This window comes from Ambystoma mexicanum, chromosome 8, assembly GCF_040938575.1.
Source record: "Ambystoma mexicanum isolate Mex_15411 chromosome 8, UKY_AmexF1_1, whole genome shotgun sequence".
Lineage (NCBI taxonomy): Eukaryota > Metazoa > Chordata > Amphibia > Caudata > Ambystomatidae > Ambystoma > Ambystoma mexicanum.
Window position 1 is genome coordinate 945,581,805 of NC_090929.1, and position 22,679 is coordinate 945,604,483.

The window sequence follows — 22,679 nt, forward strand, 5'->3', positions numbered from 1 at the left end:
CCCCAGAAAAATGGCAATTAAGCTCCACACCCTTTTACAAATAAATGTTACATCTGTGACATGCTATCTATTCTGTTCAAGAATTTAAACATGTATTACTTTGCCGCATCAGTTCACGTTTTGCTTTTGACTTTGTTCAGCAGTACATACAAGTTATTTGGCTCTAGTTAAACCTAAACGTTGTTAGCAGTCAAGTAATTGGGACAGACTTCTCCCTCTGAATAAGCAGACCCCTCTGGCCTCCATTAGTTCTAGCATCGTTTGCAGAGCTTGGTCTGTCCAGTAAGTCAGGCCCACAAGTTGTTGATGACATTACCATTGGAACGGGATACTTATCCAGAGCTATTGCCATGAGGGGCTTAAAGTCTTATGAACAGGTAATAATTTGGACTATTTTACAGGATTACTTGCTGAATTGTAGTGTGGGATATCTTCAGAAGGTAGGACCAAGGTAGCTACATCCGCAAACTTAAAAACATCAACTAAATTGGGGGGCGCTGTTGGATGACATCGAAAATGGCCGCCTGAGGGCTGAGCTGCGCGCCTTCACAAATCCTGATCATAAAATCCTGCGGTTCGGAGAGGACTCTATGAAAACCAACATCAGCAACCGATGCTGGAAGAACCGAGGCATTAGTGGGCTAAGCTGCGGACAGATCCGAGCGCGATATCCTGAGAACTGACGGCTGTAGCCTGGCTGAGAGCTGCGTTGGATTGGGGATGGAGCCGGAGAACGCAGCAGCCCGCCCCACCCCCTGGCTATGGCATGGCCACATAACAGAGTACGGGAGCCGGCCAAGACCCATCAGCCCCGACGCTCCATAAGCCAGCTGAAGCCCCGCCGGTCTCCGGAGAACAGCAGACCACCCGGTAGGTGAGGCATGTGGCCCCTCCCCGCCGGGCTGCCGTGTGCGCTGTGATCGGCAAGCCCGGGCGGGTCGAGGGAAGCTGTGCGCCGAACTCTGAGGCGGCCGGGTGGTTAACAGGAAGAGGGGGGTCCACACACTAATAAGAGGAGCCCACATCCTTCTTCCGACGGAGCGGGACTCTACATCAAGCCCCGCTCCAGGATATTAAACCACACTGCGCTGCCGGGTGTGTTTATTTTTATCTCCTTTTCCATCCCTCCTGCGGTGAGCACTACTCTGACTCCCTGAGCACCCCATGGTGGGGAAAAACACAAACAGTACACTGGATCCGGAGGGCAGACAGCAGATGAATCTTTGCGTGGGCTGACAAATCCTACGTCCGCAGGACATAACATCCACGCTCGGACCCAACAGTGTTGGACCGGGGGGATGCATGCGCAGTGGGTGCTGATACATATGCTGTGAGAGGATATAGTCACAAGCTCACTGCCTGCACCCCCCAACAACATCCATTCACCAGAAGAGGCCTGGGCCTGAACTTTGGGGGCTAACTGCAAGGGCAAAGACTGGACACCCTAAGTAAAAGGTATACCCACCAATGGAGCACCCTACCTGCATAACAGCAGGCATATACCCAGGAGGCGTATCCAGGCTCATACAGAGTCAGGAATCAAAGAGCCTGCCCGAATCGGTGCCCACGCCACAACACACAGTAAAGTACCACCGGGTCATGCCTAGAGGTAATAAAGGGAACAGAAGGGGCCCAATGGACGCTTTTACCTGCTCTACAACGATGGAGGAAGGAGTGGGTGCCCCGCAATAGACTCCACGACCACAAAAGAACACTGGGGGGCAGCGACAAGGACCCCTACATGACAGCACTCCAGGCCAGATTTGCAGTAGTGAATAGCAGGCTGGATGACCTAATCGGCAATATCTCATCAATCAGAACCGATCTACAAATAGTTAATACAAGGGTCACTGAAGCAGAAGCCAGGATAGGAGCAATGGAGGACACATCCACTGTAGAGAGAAAAGATATTGATTAAATTAAGAAAAGTCTGAAGGCAGTCCAACCCAAGTGCGAAGACTTGGGGTCCAGATCACGCCATAATAATATAAGGGTGGTGGGACTGGCGAAAAACCCCTAGATACATCAGTGGAGCTCTATCCGGAGGAAGTGATACGAGCTATACTCTCGGAGGCCCAGTTCTCCCAACAATTCCTTATCGAGAGGGCGCACAGATCCCTAGCCACTCCGCCCAAACCAGGGACACCACCATGGACAATTATTGCTTGCCTACTTAACTATCGGGACAGAGACCATATCCTTTGTTTATCTCGTTAAAAAGGGACGCTAATGTATGACTTGGAGTTCACATTTACCCAGACTTCTCCAATGGTGTCCAGGCTGCTCGGCGTACTTTCGATCAGGTCAATAAATCATGATTGATACCGTACACCATGAGGTTCCCGGCAAAGCTCTGCCTACAACACTCCGGAAGAGCGCATTTCGAGTCTCCCGAAGAAGCTATGGGGTACATAGAACGTAATATCCCGATGCCCCCACACGGGAGGACCATACAACTCAAAATATGCAGTCGCCGAACGAAATCTTCCGGTCATATACCAACTGAACCGCTCGAAGATAGCGCTGCGGCTCCCTAGGGTGGCCCGAATGGTTCATCTTGATGGCGGCCAAGCAGAGCCACTCACAGTTGCAGAAATTGCACTTCGACAATGGGAAAACACTATACAATTGGGGGGATGGTAATGATAACGATGATAATGATGATAATGATGTGTTATTTTATATAGCGCCTTAATCCAAAGCGCTTTACAGAGCACATATTTACATACAATATCACCCAACCGAAATTGGTACTCATTTATCGACTTCGGAAGGATGAAAGGCTGAGTTAGCCTTGCCGGGATTCGAACCTGCAACCTGCAGATCACGCTCAGATCACAGCAGCGAGCGCTCAACCCGCTGAACAATCTTACCGGCAGGTGAGGATGGGGGGGGGGGAGTGGGAGTTGGGGCAGGCCGGAAATGCACGAGAAATGCAAAACATTATGGAGGGGGGGGGTTAGAGGGTTAATTGTTCAAGTTAAAAAACTGACGAACACACATCGCAATAGAAGTTATAACAGTGTCTATGAGAATAGGAGCATCATTGGCAAGCGCAATAGATGGCAGCACTCCGGGTGACTAATGGTACTACACTCCTTTCCTGGAACATCAGAGACCTGGCTAACCCCATTAAAGCCAGGAAGATCCTAGCCTATGCTACCAGACACAGGTTTGACATCCTCCTACTGCAGGAAACTCATGCTACCAAAATGATTACCGAATCATTCGCCCGTAACTGGGGCCCGCAAATAATGTCAACAGACTACTCAACGCAATCCAGAGGAATGCTAACGATAATCCATCGCATTGGTTTCCAGATGTCTAGGTCCAAACTTGACGCAGAAGGCAGATATGCTATAGTATGGGTGTCAGTGCACGGCCAGGAACTGATTCTAATCGATACGTATGGCCCGAATGTGGATACTCCAGAATTCTACCTGCAGATACTGGCACCAATCTCACTGGTGGGATATGCCAGGGTGATATTGGGAGGGAGGGGGGGGAGACCTAAATACAATCCTGGATCCCTCGAAAGATAGGTCGGCTAAGGGACACAGGAATTGAACCAAATCAGCGTTGACTATATGGCAAGCAATGTCCACAATACCCCTCGCCGACCCCTGGAGACAGCTACACCCACTCCAACAGGAATACACATTCCATTTGTATTTGCATGCCTCAAGATCTCGAATAGATTACTGGCTGTGCTCCCCTGAATACATCCCGGAGATTGGAGAATGCACCATACTACCACGTACTCTATCAGATAATTCCCAAATCTTTCTAGAGATGCAATCGAGGGTCTCAGACCAATCCACACGCACTTGGCGAATACCACCCATCCTCCTGAGAGATGAAGCAATGATAGAACCGCTATGTACAGAGGTGACAGTTTTTTTTCAAGTGTAATATGGGATCAGTGGGGTCGAACCTCAAGGTCTGGGAAACCTTTAAGGTTTGGCTGAGGGGACATTTAATATCAAGGGTGCATGGCACTCTCTGGGACATACGGAAAGAACTGACACACACCGAAGTTAGACTGAAAGAGCTGGAGGAAACATACCCTAAAACACCAGGGACTGACACACTGGCCCCTCGGCAAGCCCAATTGTCAACATTCAGGTCTCTGGCAGAACGTGAGATATAAATGGCACACAACCTATTAGAGCCAGAAGCTTTGGTGAAGGGAATAAAACAAGCAAAACTCTGGCTAATCTTATCAGAGCCCAAGAGGGGTACAGGCAAATCACCAGTATCACCAACCGAAACGGCGTAACCCACACAGAGCACCAAAAGGAGAACGATGTGTTCCTCGATTTCTACTCTAAACTATATATGAATACTGACCAAGTATCTCTAAAAATAGATGGACTCCTTCCCGCCCCCAAGGTTGGAACCGGCAGAGAGACAAACTTTGGATCTTCCCCTCGGAGTAGAAGAAATAGATCAGGCTATCAAGGACCTAAAGACGGGCAAATCGCCTGGTTTGGACGGTATTCCCACAGACCTGTACAAGATACTTAACACTGAAGTCTTCCCCAAGACTGCTGGAGGTGTGGGAGGAAGCCCTGAGCGGTGGGCCCTTGCCGGAGTCCATGAGGGAGGCCATTATCAGGGTCTTGCTGAAGCCCCACAAGCCCCCCCATGATCCCTCTTCATACCGGCCCCTGTCCTTCATCAATGTGGACGCAAAAATATTTGCCAAAGGTATAGCAGCCCGGCTATTACCGCATATGAATAAACTAGTACATCCGGATCAATACAGTTTTATCCCGTCTCACTCCACACCCTTAAATCTACAGAGATTCTTCGCCATCGCCTCCCAATTGGATCCGAAGGTAAAAAGGGTGGTGGTCAAACTAGATGCCGAAAAGGCATTTGACTGTTTCTTGGAACTTCATGTATGCTATACTGCACAAAATGGGATTCGACCAGGATTCCTAAGTTTTATAAGGCTGCTATATAGTAATCCTTCTGCCAAAGTTCGAATCAACAGGACCCTATCACCCGGATTCAAATTACAAAGAGGTATAAGACAGGGCTGTCCTCTGTCTCCTCTTATTTTTGCACTTAAAATAGAAGGCATGGTGGCGAGACTAAGGTGCAAAAACGCCTGGTGGGGGAACCGCATTAGGGGGGCCCCCACAATTAATTTTGTGTTATGCGGATGATACTATGCTCTAAATCTGGGACCTGGAGACCAACCTGCCCCCAGTAATGCAGGAAATAGCCGAGTTCACAAAACACTCAGGGTATACAATAAACCAAACTAAATCCGAAATAATCCCCTTGACTCAGTCCACAACACAATCGGAAGCCACATCCCAATTCTGATGGTCCCCGACGTCGGCTAGATACTTAGGCATTACTATGGCAACGGACAAGCGCACCTTATATGCTAACAAATACGAACAGTATTTTATCTCTATTGGAATGCAAACTAAATGCATGGAACAAACTCCTTATATCCATGTACGGCCGAATAGCCCTGGTGACCAAGTTAAAATACCTGTTCAATAACATCCATATCTGGCCTGGCAGAAAATTATTTGACCGCTTACAGAAGCTGGCCACTAGCTTCGTGTGTGGAGGGGGCACGGTGAGACAAAATTGGCCCAAATTGGGTGAAAATTATGATACAGGGGGACTGGCAGCACCAGACTTTTTACTATACTACTAGACCTCACAAGCACATTTTGCAAAATACTGGCCACCTCTACAGAGCTATTTGCCCATATACAAGCAGAGAAGTTCACTACCGCCCCCGTAAACCTACGAAATATGATGTTCGCCACAGGTAAAGAGGAGAGAAAATTGGCGGACCCGCTGTCATCTACGGTATGTGCATCGGCACAAATCCTTAAAAGGGTGAAATGTGTAGAAGCATATTGGCCCCACTCCCCCCATGGCATTATCCCATAATCGAACCAACGTTCGATACAGCACTACAGAAGAGATGGAACCCGGGGAAAGAAATTAGACTTGGGGACCTCTATCCCGAAGGGCGGTTTGTGACGCTACCAGAAGCCAAGGACAAGGTGTGTGCCGGCCTATTCACAGCGCTGCATGGCAGCATGTAAAAGAAAATGGCCATCATTCCCGAATGAGCCGCCCACACACCAGTTCTTGTCAGAGGTCCTGACACACGAGGGCTTCACAAGTAACATATCTGCGCTATATAATGCAAGCGCATACCCCGTCCTGTAATAGGATGAAGGCTGAATGGGAGAGAGAGACCTGGACATTATAATAGAGGATCAACAGTGGGCTAAATATGGTAGTTCTACCAAGACCATTTCCCTATGCGCCAACTTCAGATTGATTCAATTTAAAATGCTGAACCATTTACACATTACCCCCAGTAAAATTTCCAAATTTGACCCCTCCAAACGGGCACTATGTCCAAAATGTGACGCACCGGCAGCGAACTCGATACGCATGTACTGGGAATGTCCGCCCATCAGACAATTTTGGGAAGAAATATCCAACACTCTTAGTGATATACTGGACACACACATACCAGCCACACCGCTGAAGTACCTGCTCGGAGATATAAGAAAGGCGTCTGTAAAAATCTGTAGACTTTTCTCAGTTGCGGGAGCAGTGGCCCAAAGAAATATTCTCAAGAACTGGAAAATGAAAGCCCACCCCACATTGCAAGTATGGCTATGAGACCTAATGTATGTCCAAGAGTGCTAAGAGAACTGTCAGGGTATATAGGCAACCTCCAGACCAGAGGCTATCTGGGGGCCCCTCAGACACTATTTAAATAACGCACAGGATGAGTCAGAAAAAGAAGACAGTCAGTCTGATAGTTGATGCCGCTATTCTAGAAATGTTAATGTATTTTATATGATAAAATATCCAAATGTGTTTGAAGGGAACTAAGAATCGTGTGCTTGCTGTATACTTTTCGTAAGTGAAAAATAAAGTTTTAAAAAAAACATTAACTAAATTCGTTTTTTCAACCTCTGGAGGGTGCAAGACTGAGTTGGGTCCCCCAAAAAATTGAAACGGGTCATGTGCGCATAGGTGTATTAATCCACTGTACTGGCATACAAACTTTGTTTTATAGACTCTCTAGAAATGTTATGGTAGAGGCTCGTAGCTTTTGTTAAGGAACAGTGTGTTTTCCTTTTGCATAATATTTGGGGTTAGGGGTGCATTTGTGATCCCTGCCTGGAGATAGCAGGTGGCTTCTTTCTGAAGGGAAGGGTCACAGGACTACACTACAGTGACTCCTTTCCCCTACTGGTGCCGATTGCTTGCCGTCTCATGAATATAATATTTTCCCAAGTACACAGCGTGCTACTTCCCACAGTTAAAAAAACAAAATGCAACCTTCCACCTGTACACCATCACATCATGCTGTATATAAAATGCAAAACCTAACTCTGTTTTATAGCAATTTTGTTGGTAAAGGGTTGGCCTGAGCCTGGTCTGCGTGGTTACCTGTTATGGCCCTAGTGATGTTTTGGACTTCAACTCCTGAAGGATCGTGGGAGTTGTAGTTCTAAACATTTGGAGGGCCCCTTATTAGGTAGCCATGGAGCTAGTTGAACTATTTTAATTATTGAGCATTTATATTTCGGTTGATTTTCGTAAATTGAATATGCTTGTAATTATTGCTAATTTAACAAAATAAATCAGCTTATGTTGATTAACTTGCCAAGCACTAGGCATTTACTATTTGCCCAAGTTCTAGACTGGCTTCGTAATACTTTAAGTCACTCACCAAAGCTGGAAACGGTAGCAGTAGCACTGTGAGGTGACCCAAGCAGCATGTGGTGCTGTAGAAAACTCCATATATAATAGATACCCAGTTTCCAAAGCTACCCAGCAATGCTCTGTCATTGTTGCAAAAAAAAAAAAATAAGTAAACTCTTTGCAGACTTCTTTTTCAATAAATAAAAAAATGTGCCCAGGCGTAGAGATTTACTGAAAGATTGATTCTTGTATTCACCTGTTTCTGAAGGTTGCTGACTGTAACGGATCATACTAACCATTTGCAAACTGTGGAAACCTCTTTTCTACTTGTAATGGGATAAACCAGGGACCGCCCTTCGATACAATTTAGAAATTGTTTCCGTGTGCTTGAATCTGCCGCTTTAATCCTTATAATTGCCAGCAGTCACTGATGGCTGATTTATTACTATCTCCCTGTTTTGAGTGGCCCAGCAGTGTGTTCTTTTCAAAGCAACGTTCTCGTGTGAATACCCCGTCCCATAATACAGATCTGTCTAGCATGGATGACACTGCCGCAGGGAGACAATTTAAAACTCTGCCACATGGGAACAAGGTGCAGGCATGACTGCAAGCAAGGCAGGGTATCGCAGTGAGACTGCTGGAATACTGTGTGAGACTCTGGACAGGTGAGCGAGGCAGGAAGAATCGCCTGCATGGTGAGAGGAAGAAGTACATGGGATCCCTCGCACTGCTAAAGAAATAGTGGGTGGGACTGCTGCCGTAATCAAGTGAGTTGTGAGAGGGAGGAGAGCTACGTGGACTTGGAGGGCAGCGAGGCCAGGGTGCAGGGATGGGCTGCGGTTCCAAAGTGGGACAGAGGAAGACTGAAGTTATGGGGAAGGCATGAGGGATTAAACTAGAAATTGTGTTGCCAATAATGGTAGAACATAATAACAGCCTTTGAATGCGACGCTGTGGAGTAGTTAATGGTTAATTGATACTGAAAGCGCTTAGACCAACGATGACACTAGGGAGGTGTTTTCGAGAATTGTGTCTTTATGGAGATGTTATCACACACAACCCAAAGGAGCATGCGTTTTAAAACCTCTACTGTAAATTGCCACTGCTGACATTACTTTTAAAGGAATTAAGGTTATTGTAATAAAACAGTACATCATTCCATACCAGCCACAGAGTGTTGCCAGTAAGCCTTGTCCACAATTTGCGACCATGGCCATAAACGAATAGCACTTCATCCATCATGGGCACATCCCTAACACAGCTGGCCTACCTGCACTTAACAATGTCTAATGTTGGTGTATGTCCACCCATGCATTGTCCCTAGTGACTGTTCCTTTTATTCCCCTTTACCCCCACAACCTAGTCAGAATGTCACTCGAACTCGCCCCATTATTAGAAGCTCCCTGCTTTCCAACAAATCTGATTTCATTGTACGTTTTTTGTGATCGAAAGAGCATTGTTCCCCGCTGTATAAATAAATATGAAAAATGTGTGTACCAGATCAGCAGTCTTGAAATCCACTTTTGCCTTGACTGGCAGCCAAATTAAGGCATGCACATCCACTAAGAGTTGCTCACATTTTTTTTTTCTCGTAAGACGTGCATTAGAGACTCTGCAGCCTATACATTACTTTGTGTCCCAAAAAGATATTCTTCACGTAATCTAAATCGGAAAGTACCAAAGCAATCCGTGTCTGGAAAAGGGTGAAAAGGAAAGATTTCATTTAGCAACCTGTGGTTGAAGAAACTTTTTATTTGTATTAACTGTGGCAGCTCTCTGGATAGATTCTCATCAATCCACACACCAAGAATCTTTATTGACATAGAGGGGATTTAACGTTCACTGAGTTGTGCTTAGCACCTGTTCAGCGTGCATGGCCAAACAAGATCTGTGTTTTTAGGGATTCGTGTTTAAGAGGTTACCGTGCTTATAAGCGGATGGGCCCGTCATTAATCAAAATAAAACAATTGATGTTTTATTTTAATGCAAAGACATAATGCAGTTCAGAATAATGTAATTGGATAGCTGTGACTGGCCTTACATGCGTAGTTGCCAACATGACCCGTTCCAATCTGTAGGTGCTTATCCAGCCCGTTTTTTTTTTCCCTTTGCATTCTGATTTTTAGTTCTGATTTTCTCATGAAAATCGGACTATAAATCCCAGAATGCAAAGAAAAGAATAGGACTGGATAAGTATATACCGGTTACAATGGGTCGTATAGCCGAACTATGCAAGTGTGCACTCTCTGATAGCCATTGACTAGTAATAATTTACTCTTTGCAACTAAAAAAATGTGCTGTGTGAATGTGGAAAACTAGGGAGGCCGGTGACGGTGCTTAGCCAGTTAGCTTGCAACTTGAAATGTACACTCCTGTTTGTGAATTGTCCGTTTTCACAACTCTTCCCCTCCCTGCCCCCCATCCCCGCAGCCAAAAGCAACCCTCTTTCTGATCAACATTCTTTTGATTCACTTCACCAGTGATTAGATGCGCAATCATACAGCCTCTTATATCTTTCCATTTGTTTGTCTCGTTTCGATCCTACTCCAGCCTCTCTTACCCCCTCCCCCTTTTTCCACATTCACTCTCAACCACAGGTAAAAGTCTGGTTTATCTCTGGCGGAGGTACAATCTGCCACTATCCAGACAAGCCTTGGCGCCGAAGATCACTATTGTGTTAATGTAAGCAATATAAATGCTTATCTTAGTGATGTTCAGTTGGAGTATGTAATTCTTTAAGTTATACATCAGGGAATGTCCCGATGTGCAAAAAGGCTGCCTCCCTTCTCTGCAATGATAGGAAAACCTTTTCAGCACTATACTCTGCTTTCAAAAATAAGGCAAAACCATGTTTCCAAATTAGCAGCACTCGAGTTTCGGAAGGGGCTCTCTTGCTTCACTGCTAGAAGTTATCTGATCTGAGTGCAGAACAATTCTTGTGATTTAAGTGTCACTTTATTGCAAACGATTAAAATATTAACGATGAAAATCACTGTGAATGTCACGCACACAGGGTTATTTTCAGACGAAAATAACAGGCTATATTTAGTACTGTTTGGTCTCAGTAATGTGGACTTGTGACGCTGCTGCAGAAGTTCGGCGAGCTCATTATCTTTACATTGTGGGCCTTACAGCCCTTACGAGTCTGTTTCCTTTGCCCGTCGCAATGGTAGAGATTTGCCCTAGAATCGGCTACACCAGGGTTTAGTTGTGTGAATCCACCCATGCTTTCAGCGACTTAGAAAAATAATCCGCGCAGGTTCTGTTTCTGTAAACTAGACCTGCCTCTAGTCTGCAGTGCTTTTTTCTAGGGCGTGGCACAGTACCATGACTTTGAGAGTCATAAAATCGGTTCAAGCGTGAAAAGTTAATTTAACATCCGAACGCTCTGAAACGCGTAAACAAGACGCTTGCACCCCCACACAAATCGGAGAATTAAACAAAAACGCATTGTGCGTGCTTTCTGTTGGACTAGATGGACAGTCGAAAAACAACTCGTTTCATTCTCATCGAAAGCCACGGTTTATTTTCTAGATGTGCTTCAGGTTTAGTCAGAAACACATCTCAACTTACAATATCATCTACAATGTTAGTTATATCATCTACAATGTTAGTTAATTTAACATGTTTTAAAATAGTGACTCAGAAGACTCATTTTAAACAAGATGTATGCATTGTGTAAATTGTCTACTTAAACAGAAATATTATGGTTACTGATAACAAAAGCATCGTAGGTAAACAGCATGCAGGGATGAGCTTTTTTTGTGATTTCATTTTTTTATATCATACATGATTTAGATTAGCTTTTATGGCCAATGGATGGATGCTATTGGACAGTAAAGTTAACATAATGTATCTAGGAGATGCTGGATGATATGCATTTTAAAACCAGATGCATGCATTAAATGCTTGAGATGGCCCTTATTATAAGTATTGAAGAAAAAGCCCGGGTTGGTGTTAAAATACCAGATGCAATTGAAAATTGACCGGTGTCCGCCTAGCCAATGAATCATGTTCTCAGAGGGGATAAAGACTTTACATGTTAATAACTACACTCCAAATGTTCATTTGAAGCATCCCAGAAAACCCATCACAATTGGGGATTCCCCTCAAGCATGAACCACCTCTATTTCAATGGCTCAGGAATACATAGTCATCTTCAACCAGTCCTCCTGATTGACTGTGATCTGTCCATCCATATCTCTATCCAGAGCTTTAAACGCACGGAACATGGAGTCCAGTCGTACATGACTGCTTATATAGGAATCGAAGTTGACATTTCCTTCCTCGTCACCATAGCGGCGGATCAACATTTTCTGCAGTTCCTCGTGGAGCTGGAATCCAGCTGCCTGAAGGGCCGCTGGCATTTTGGAAGGCCTGATGAATCCTTCCTGGCCCTGGTCAAAACGTTTGAATATGCATTGCCACTTCTTGATGTTGTTCCATAAGTACTTGAACTGCTCGAAGCCAAGCTTGCCTGTGGCATCATTGTCCATGACTGCCACCATGCTACGGCATGAATCGAGGGTGAACCCTTCTGTTCTCAGATCTTGGTGTCTTGTGACCACCTTGTTGAGGATGTTCATCAGCTCTGTCGGACAAACTTCCATGTCATCCCCTGCCAACTGCATGAAAAGGCGGCGAAACTGGCGAACCTCATCGCTCTCGTTGGCTTCCACGTTGGTAAAATTAGCACGAGCTGGTGGCGGGGGTTCCGGTTTATAGTTGGCTGCTGCGTCGCTGATCATGTTAATTATTCCTCCTAACATGCCACCTGCTCCTCCAAGGCCACCTCCACCGCCACCGCCGCTACCACCGCCACTACCGCCACTTTGGCCAGGGATCAGCCCTCCAATTACATTCAGAATGTTACCTCCAACACCTCCCTGGTTACCTTTCGTAATTCCTTTCATAAAATTTTGAACCGCAAACATTTTGACCGTGTTTTCGGGGATCGTAGGAGTCCGTAAAGCGAGGCTGGAGAGTGATGCACAGCAGCGTTTCCTTTTCGTCTCTGCAAACTGATGGAATTGTCTGATGTGGCTGCTCTTCGTTTTAGTTGCTGCTTGAATGCCAACTTTGTCTGCGCAGGAAAATGGGAACTCTGAGTCACCGACACACCCCACCCAAGGAACGCCGAGTGCAGCGGAGCCAAAACCTTCCCAGTTAAAGAGACCGCGCTGCCATTCTACGTTCCAGTTAAGCAGCTCGGGAACGTCGTCTCGCAAGAAATACCATACACTGTTATTCGTCGTCCCCCCTACTCTAGTGCACCTTATCACGCCTTTTTTCCACAGGGAAATTGGGTTGATGACTGAGGAGGGAGGTTCTGGGGGGCGGGGTGCAGTGTCCCACTAGTTGATATCTATTTTTAAAACCGTATACTTGCAAACCGCTATAAAATCACAATACTGCTTACATTAGAGGACAAAACCAGTATTGCCGCAAAGTAAGTGTTGCGAGAACGCTTAGAAAATCTTGGTTTTCCCCATTACTTACCGATACTCTTCATTACTCCAAGTCCTTCTCTTCCTCGTCACAGTACTTGCACCTGAGCCGTGACAACCACACAGGAACCATTTTTTTTTCTTTGGAGGTATATTAGCTCCTTACCCACAATCCTCAGTTTTTCAGTTTTCATATTACCAAGTCTGATCCTGGAACCGTCCACACTCCAGGCGGGCACAGCGGGTCGTCGGCACTATGACGAGGAAGAGTAGGACTAGGAGTAATGAAGAATACTGGTAGTTGGCACTACCTTCCCGTTAGTCTTCATCGTCCCAGTACTTACCTCCGAGGCATAACCACGCCCAACTGCAGTGGAAGGGCCCAATGATGCACATCACAATGAACCACAGACACAGCAACCTCCACCAACGAACAAGGCAGAAGCAAACCACACAAGAGCACAATCCCCCACAAAAGAACCATCCCCAGGAGTAGGAAGACCTCCCCAGCAAAGCGGCACAAAGCGCAAGGACAACCTGGCAGAGTGCCCAAAGGAACACTGGTTTAAATGGGAGGAAAAGGGGGCACACCCGCCCGCCCCCCCACCCGAACAGGCAACAACCAGAGGGAACAGAGACCCACTCCAACGACCTCCAACCAACGAAACAAAGAAACAGCGTCGAGAAGCAGCTAAGAGACAAGGTAGCTAAAGCCAAGGAAGACCAAGGCACAACAAGGACAGACCAAACACAAGGGCCCCCACAAGGAGGGGAGCAGGATGAAACCAAGCCCAGCAGGAGTGTCCCATAACGCCACACCACAAACTGGAGAGAATGCCGTTGAGGAGGACCGGCCACCCAGCAGCACGGAACCGAAAGAACCAGCGCCACCAATCAGTCCCCACAGTTGAAGCAAGGGAACAACATAGTGAGACCCAGAAGAAGAGGGGCCCTCCACACAAACAAAATGCAGGCAGATTGGGCCAAGAGGATTTGAACATCCCAGAGATCCCTGACGCCTGGAACATTGGAGAATATAACTTGTGACCAGAAGGTGCCCGGAAAGAGGTAGAAGGGCTGCCAGCACGGCAGTCCCGGAGACCTGAGCCCCGGCAGAACAGACCCGGCCAGGCCAGACGGAATAGGAGAGCCGAACCCAATCTAGACCCACCCCAACCCCCCATTAGGAGAGTCTAACAGCCCGAGGACCACAAGCCCCAGACTGGAAGGGACACGGAAACTACCACCCACCGGTAAGATACGGCCGCCAGGACTGCGGATGTAGACACACCAGGCCAGCCACCAGTGGCACAAACAAATCCTGAGACGACTGATCACACCAGTTCGAGACATCCACCGAGCCGCCCAAGGAGAGCCCCAGAAGAAGTGTCCAACAGCAGAGGAGACGGGCGCCCCAGTTAGGTGGGTACACTAGACCTCCCGAAAACACATTAACCCATCCCAGAAGAGTCTGAGACAGGTACGGGAGTCGGAAAGCCACAGCCCCCAGGAAAACACCTGGGGACCAGCCCTAAAGATGGGAAAATCACCCAGTGGACACCCATCACAACCACAGCCGAGCCATGAGCCCCTCGCAGCTGCCAAGGCTGAAAACCAGATAACATGGCACAGCAGAGCAATAAACTGGGTGCACAAGTAGCCGCCCAGGGGCCAGAAGAAAGTCACAGATCCCCACAGCAGAGAAGTGGGAGCAAAGAATCAGGTCATGGGAACAAACTCAGGCCACAGAACACTCATCATGTCCAAAATAGATTACTGCAGTGCCCTCTACCTAGGGACCAGTCAGTCTAACCTCAATAAACTTCAAACCATTCAAAATAATGCCGTAAGGGCAGCTCTCAATATCCCTAGACGGTCCCATATCTCCAACATCAGGTCTGACTTACGCTGGCTCCCGGTAAAACAAAGAATTGCACTGAAAACGTTAGCTTTGACTTACAAATTCCTGAACAACAACACCCCTCCTTACCTCTCTTTGCGCCTCACAGTTCATTGCTCTTCCCGTCCCACCAGATCAGCCCAAACTCACAGCCTCTCCCTACTCAGATTTAAACTCCAAAAAGCGGGTGGTGTGAGCTTCCCTGTCCTAGCTTCCAAACTGTGGAACACTCTGCCAACCCACTTAAGAATTGAACCTTCGTTCCTAACGTTCAAGAACAACGCCAAAGCTTGGCTGTTCACCCAGTAAGCATGAGGTTTCATCACGCTAGCCTAGCTCTCTACCTGCAACATATCCGACTTGTGTACATATGCCACACTGTTTCGATCATAACTTGTGAATGCTGTATTTGTATATAACCTGTATATAACCTGTAAATTTGTATTGTGTATAACTTGTAAATTTTGTATTCTTGTATACTTTTGTTGTAACCTTCACCTAAGATTATGCGCCCGGTTGCCCACGGGCCTGGTGCGCTTTACAAATAAACTAAACTTCAAACCCGCAACCTACAAAAAGACCCTGAAGGAAGGGAAGATCCACTTCGGGAGTGGCCGCTGAACCACAGACTGGTGCCGCAGCCCAAGCCACCCCAGACCAGTGACAACCCCGTGAGCACCATATCTGGGGATGCCCAACCACACAACACAGACCTGGCGGAGACATGAGGACGCAGAGTCCAGTCACAGAGGCAGCAAAAGGAAAAATGGACCAAGCAACCCGCAGCCACTGGAAAAGCTAGCCGGAACAGTCCGGAAGCAGCAGCCACATCAAGCAGTACGCCGACGGCCCGAGACTGGACCACGCAGCCCCTAGGCATTCCAGGAGCGTTTTGCATTGGGCGTCTCAACCCGGCCAACGAGAACCACAGGCACAGGAGACACCCCCACACGCATGGTTGGACTGGGGCATGAAATGGGCCAGGCACCAACGAAAGGCAGCCCACAGTCGCAAAGGCCAGACATTCCATCCGAGACAGACCCAAGGGGGAAGTGATTTGACAAAATGCGATGCAAAGGGTGCATCCGAAATGATATACATTCAGTAACACTGGCCAAAACCACCAGCCGCACAGTGAAGGAACACAGCAGACTGGCTCACATGGGCCAAAAAAGTGGCCCGCTTTGACCACAAGTGAGCCCACACCAGCACCTTGCGTTGTAGGTTCGTGCAGCGCCCTATCGTTTTATATTCCAGTTCGAGCCTGCCTTCAAGAGACAGAGGACCCAAGCACATCGGCAACCAAACACCATCCAAGATGCCGGGCAAACAGCCGCCCAACGGACGGAGAATGCGGCTGAAGGGAAACAATGGCAAGGACACAGCAACCAGCTAGCCTGTGCACCCAAGACATCAAGAAGCGGACACCAAGCATCCCCCGTCAATACATGGTGCACTGCTGCCAACCAGGAACTCTGGGTCCTGAGAGCCCTCGGCAGCACTGCATGCCCCACAGGGGGGGGGAGGGCAAGCGGGACAAGAGCAGGAGGAACAGCTGGCTAACCAACATCACCAGACCTGCAGGAGCCCCCCACAACCCCAGCTGGACAAGAAAGTCAAGTTGCCCCAATGCGGAAGTCACTAAGGCTGGGACACCACGGAGTGTCCCCGAACCCTGCACTGGGAAGCAAACCGGGCCCAGTCTGGAGAGACTAGTCCAGCACCTGCCAGAGGATGGCGACGGGGGGGTGGAGGGGTGTGGAGTCAGGCCAATGGAGCACCCCAGAACTAGCGGGGAACAGAGGCCAAAACAGAATGGTCGGGAGGAGACCCACCCCGAACTCTGCCCCACCACAGGCAAGGAGGAGGTGCCATTGGAACCACGCACCAGAGACCCACAGCAAAAATGACACAAGGCAACAACTGCCGGGCGGCTGCCCTCTGGGATCTGCCACTAAACCAGTCCAGCATACAGAGCAAGCAACAGCGAAGCAGGGAGGGCCTCACCAACCCCTTCCCTTCCCCGCCCGTAAACTGGGTGGAGGGGGCTCAGTCGGGAGGACAGAGGGCCAGACCTGATGGCCCGGGGCTGACGCCGAACCAGAGGGCCCGTCGAGCCAACAGCAGCCCACTCCACAGGTCCGGCAAGCCCCACAGGAGGACTGGGGAAAGACCGCCCTCAACTGGAGCTCGCAAGCCCCACAGGGAGTCCAGGAGACGCAACAAAGGCGGGCAGGACTTCTGGCTTCAACTAACAGCCCAAGTTCCGCAGGGACTGCAGGACGCGCCCCAACCCCTCGGACACGACCAAGCCCTGCTTGCAAGGCCGTCATGGAGGGAACACCAAGGAGCTCCCCAGCACCCCACACCGGGAAGAAATATGTTCCTGTCGGAAGACCGAAAATTAAAAACTGAGGATTGTGGGTAAGTAGTTGGTAATCTACCTCCAAAGGAAATTTAAAAAAAAAACGGAGTTTTGTGAGGGAGGCGGGGCTTCAGAGGGAAGTACTGCGAAGAGGCAGAATGATATGGAGGTAATGAAGGCTATATGGAAATTGGCTGGTTTGTGTAATGTGAACATTCTCGTTTTTTGCCTTAAAGTCTAAAGCTGGCTTGTGAGTGTGCACTGCCTTAAATAGAGGAAACATCAAATTGTGTGTGTTTTTATTTTTTTGTTGTTGTTTGGTTTAATTCGATCTGTGCTTTAGCTCAGATGAAAAAAGTTGGTAGCGTCTCGAAAATGTAATGGCATGTGAAGTTAGGAGTATGGGCTAATTCTAATTACATTGTAATATAAGTACTTTACAGAAGAAATCTAATATGAAAACATAACTGTTGCTGCCCCAGTAAATGGTTCTTATGCCACATGATCTTAGGGAAGGCCTTGCCTGAATGCAGTTTCACTGGTGTTAAAAGCCTGCTGTGTTCTGAGGGCCCACTGTCCCTTTGTTGCAGGAATTCTGTTGGTACCACCTCATATGTATTTTGCAAGGGGCGACAGTAGACTAACCATAGGAATTATTTTCTCATATTCCAAGATGGACAGTCTGGCACACTCCTATTGTACTCTTTCAAAATATCCCTGTGAGAGAGGGAAAGGGGACAAATGGCACCAATGAGTGTTCCCGTCGGTGTTGCATTAAATCGGAGAATTTCGGGAATATGACAATTATCAGAGATCTCTATATTTGATAAATAAGTCTGATAAAATTGTATGTGTGAATCTCTAAATACATAACCTACACCTGGCGTGGGCTCACACCACTTTTCACAACACTCAACTTAACATTAAAATGTGTGTACATGAGCTATACATACTCGCTTGGACATGTTAAGTTTTTAGATGCGAGGATAAAATGGCTGCAACATCAGCCACTCAAATGGGGTAAAAGGGTTCTTTGCTTCTTGTTTCTGGAGAATTTTAGATGAGGACGGGCTGGGTATCAGTATGAGCATGCCCAGAACCCAATACAGAAACCTCTTTAGGGAATTATATGTATAGACTGGAAAGGACATCCTACAATAGACACCCAATAAACAATGCACAGAAAGGATTGTACCTCTTACAAACTTTAGCCTGACCAGTAATACAGTGATTAAGCGTTTTAAACAAAACCGGTTTCTGATACATCATAAAAGGTGCCCAGTTCCTCAGCCACTACCGCCTCACCATTGCGCAGGCCTAAGGGGTTATTTCTGCAAAAAAGTGCAGGCACGTGCTTTATATGACAGAGCCGACATTAGCATCTCTTATTAGTGCTGGCCTGCAGCTAGTAGTCCTAGTGTGGCAGTGAAGAAAGTCTGTCTGGCCTAGTGGATGTGCAATTTGAGGCAACTTCTTTGAATACTTTGTTTAAGTGTGGGCATAATAAGACACACTCGTCGGAGCCACAGACCCAAAAAGAAATCGAGTGTGCTATTCTATGGACATTGGACACCTCGGACAGAAAAGTGATATGTGCCGTTACATGGAGGAGCGCCACATATACGCTGTTAACCACAACAGGGTGGTGACTTGGGCAGTGTACAAATCACTGCTGCACACATCACTGCATTGATTTGCCATGGACTACTGTCTGCATAGTGGCACACAATGAACCTCCAAGGTGCTAGGCAAGAAAGATTTTTGATGCTGAGTGGATGCATTCAGTCCATGTCCCAAAGCAGCCACTAGACTACTTAAGCAAGAAAATGACAGTTCACTTTCCGAGGCATGTTCCATATGCAGGGGTGGACTGGGAACCAAAAGAGGACCTGAGAATAATTTTCAAAGTGGCTCCATATTCTACGTTTTCAGCAAGCCCCACCCTTTTTCTATGACAACTATGACAAAAAGAGGCCACTGTACAGAGGCCTACCAGGGAATCTCCAGAGTTCTCTGCAAGCTAGTCCACCCCAGGCCTTATGTAACTATAAAAACGAATAAACTAAATACGTTTTGAGGGGATTGGGTCCTCCGACGTATTCCATATCTATGACCGTAATCACCACAGCTGTGCTGCTTCGAAAAATCTTTCTGCGTCCTGCGTCGATTATGTCGATACTCTGTCCTCAAGGGCCTCCGTTGAGCCGACGTCACCGGATGTTATAAGTAGGACGCACGACGCCCATAGCCTCAGTTCCGTTTTTTCCGCAAATATGTTTGCTTCGGAGATCTCGGCGCGCCTCGCTTCGAACCTGTTCGTTTGTGTATTGCAATGATGTCTTTAGCTTCTTCCACCCCGCTGTCAGATAAGTGTCGGGTGTGCGGGACCAAGATGTCGTTGACGGACACGCACAACGCTTGCCTCTGGTGCCTAGGGGAGGACCACCATGTGGATGACTGTGTCGACTGCCAGTCGCTTACATCGAAGACTTGTGGGAGAGTAAGAAGCTGTCAGTGGGTAAGGTGGCCAAGCCCCGGAAGTCGCGATCCACTGGTCTTTCGACGGACGATTCGAGGGGCGACTCTTCGCATCGTCGTCGTGAGTCCGGGGGATCTTGGTCCAGGAGTCCGTCTCGCCATTCCTCTGCCTCTTTGAGGCACTCAAGGTAGCGCCGTCACAGGTCGCCTTCCTCGTCCTCATCCGAGGACTCCGCCCGTCGGCAGGTTGCTTGTCCCAACAAGCATTCCACTCCTGAGGATGGGATTCCTTCCGAAAGTAGATGATGGCGATTTTTCAATCGCAGGGCTCCGGTCCGTCCGCGCCGTCGGAGGACGGTGACCATGCTAGAGACACCACTCGTCCGCCTTCGGGCTGGCGCGGTCTCCTAAACCACCGGGCGCCTTTGAGGTCCCGGTCGGACAAGGATGGTCGCTCTCGACATGCCCGTTCCAGGTCCCGTTCCTCGACGCCCTCGAGACCGCGTGAGCCTGTGAAGTCTTCGAGGAAGACATCGACGCCTGTGGTGCCGAGGTCATCGAGGGACTCTCTCGAGGCTCCGCCTCCAAGGAAGTCGTCAACGCCATCGGCGCCCAGGCTGTCGAAGGACACGCTCAGGGCTCCGCCCTTGAGGCCTGTGTCGACGCCGTCGAAGTTGTCGGCGCCTCGATAGACACCGATTCCGTCGACGCCTTTCGAGGCTGCTTTGTCGGAGGTACCCCGTGGCACGGTGGAACCCCCAGAAAGGCTCTGGCCAAGGCTAAGAATGTCTTTGTCCTTTTTTCTGTGCCCTCTTTCCGACCTCTGGATTTTATTTCTGAGTGGGGATGAGGGATCTGAGGAAGGTTTGATGCCTGAGGAGGTGCCTGACGAGATTTTGTCTGGTCACAGCCAGATTGAAGAACTGCGTCAGTCACTGCACGACGCCAGTGGTCTGGACACCTCTCCGGAGTAGGAGTTCTGTCGGCCTGAGCCTGGCACCCGTACCGGTGCCTTGTACCGGTGCCTTATGTCGGCGCCTTATGTCGAGGGTCACGGATTACTTGGGGTGGTCTGCGCCACCTGTGGATTTTCTGCAGGATGACCTGACGGACATCGTCGACCAAGGTCCTCCCAACTGACCCGGTACTGCAGTTCAGTTCCATATGGCTTTGCAAAGAAGAGTGGCTGCAGCTCGGACTGCTCCGGAGAGTCTCCCGGCAGTGAGCAAGTCTTTGCCGCGAAAATACCGTCCAGCCAGTAGTGACCCCTGCTACTTGACCACACACCCCACTCCGGAGATTTTGGTGGTGCAGGCGGCCACGGCCCCAGCAAAGCAGGCATCGTACCCTACCATCCCTCCTGATAGGGATGACAAGCGTTTTGATGGCTGGGCGAAGAAAGTGTTTTCTTCAGGGGATATGGCTTTACAGGCAGCCAACTCTGTGTGTGCCTTGTCACGTTTCACGCACACTATGTGGAACTGTTTCATTGGCTGAACATATTCCCGAAGGGGAGGAAGGGATGGTTTTCTTGCTATCGTACAGGATGGCAAGGATGCTATGTGCGAGTCCGTTCAGTCGGGTCTGGATATGGCAGATTGCATCAGCCAGTCCATGGCGGCGATCACCGTAATAACAGAACAAAAAGTGGTTGTTCCTAGAGATGTAGGAACTCCCGTCCCCTGCACACTATCTAATATCTGTGGAACAGATCAGTATTTCAGTGTTATTTATATATAATTTCACATTAACAATTTGATGCATTAAATGCAGTCCATAGTTCAGTTGGTGGGGCAGTACGAGTAAATGCCCAGCTCACAAGATTTCATGTAAAAAAAACAATTCACAAATTTATTTATACAGTGTGTTTAGGCCCAACGCGTTTCGAGTATAAACTCTTCAGGGGCAGAATCATATTTCACAAAATTCTAGAAAAAGATAGAAAAAAGTGTATCTTAGTATAGCTGCATATGTAGTATGCATTACAATTTCGTTACGATCATTATTTATTAAATACAAAACAACTAATTAAATGTCAGATGTATTCAACAAGTATGGCAAAGCTAGTGAGATATAGTCAGCTATTTCTAACTGCAGTATTATTAGATAATCCTGTTAAGAGGATTTTAGACATAGCTTCTAACCAATATAGTTTTTAAAAAGGGAGGTCCTAGGAAGGCAGAAAGAGCAATTTGACAAAAATGGAGGAAAGATTGAACAACGTAACTTACCAACTATGGTGGTCACATAGTTGAAAAGAAGTATCCAATGGAACATAAAGTGGAAGCTCTGGAATGATCTTTCGTCTCAACGCTAAAGAAATGAAACATGTGTAAACCCTAAGTAGTGAGAGGAGTGACGCGAAGGAGAGAGAAGAGAAGCAAAGTCTCTACTTACAAGTTCAGAAAAAGTCCTGACGGACGAATCCATGCAATATAAAGAGGGATCTTTCAAAAGATAACACTCAGTAGACGGTACTTCAAATGAGTAAAGTCATCTAAAAGGGGAGAGAAGGATAAGCAAAGCTCATTAAGATGAAAAGAACGTACTGGTAAGACCGACAGAATCAGTCATTGCACTTTCTTGATACTGTTCAGGGAGTCCGTGCAAGCGATCATGGTGCGCCGCATCCCACCAGAGGAGGATGCGGTACACTCAATGAGCGCCTTCTTAAATACCTGATACTTGAATGACGTATGCACAAAACATGCGCATAGGGAACCGTCTCTACGCGCATGCGTAACATCAAGACTAAATGATTGGGCCACGTCATGGATCT

At 47.8% G+C, this 22,679-nt stretch overlaps 1 protein-coding gene and 1 pseudogene across 1 annotated transcript in view; one reads left to right on the forward strand and one right to left on the reverse strand.

The window, feature by feature from the left end:
- Positions 1–22,679, forward strand: part of SVBP (small vasohibin binding protein) — a 210,504-nt gene that overhangs the window by 94,682 nt on the left and 93,143 nt on the right. The window lies entirely within an intron of this gene.
- On the reverse strand, positions 11,209–12,896 carry LOC138472588 (calpain small subunit 1 pseudogene; annotated as a pseudogene).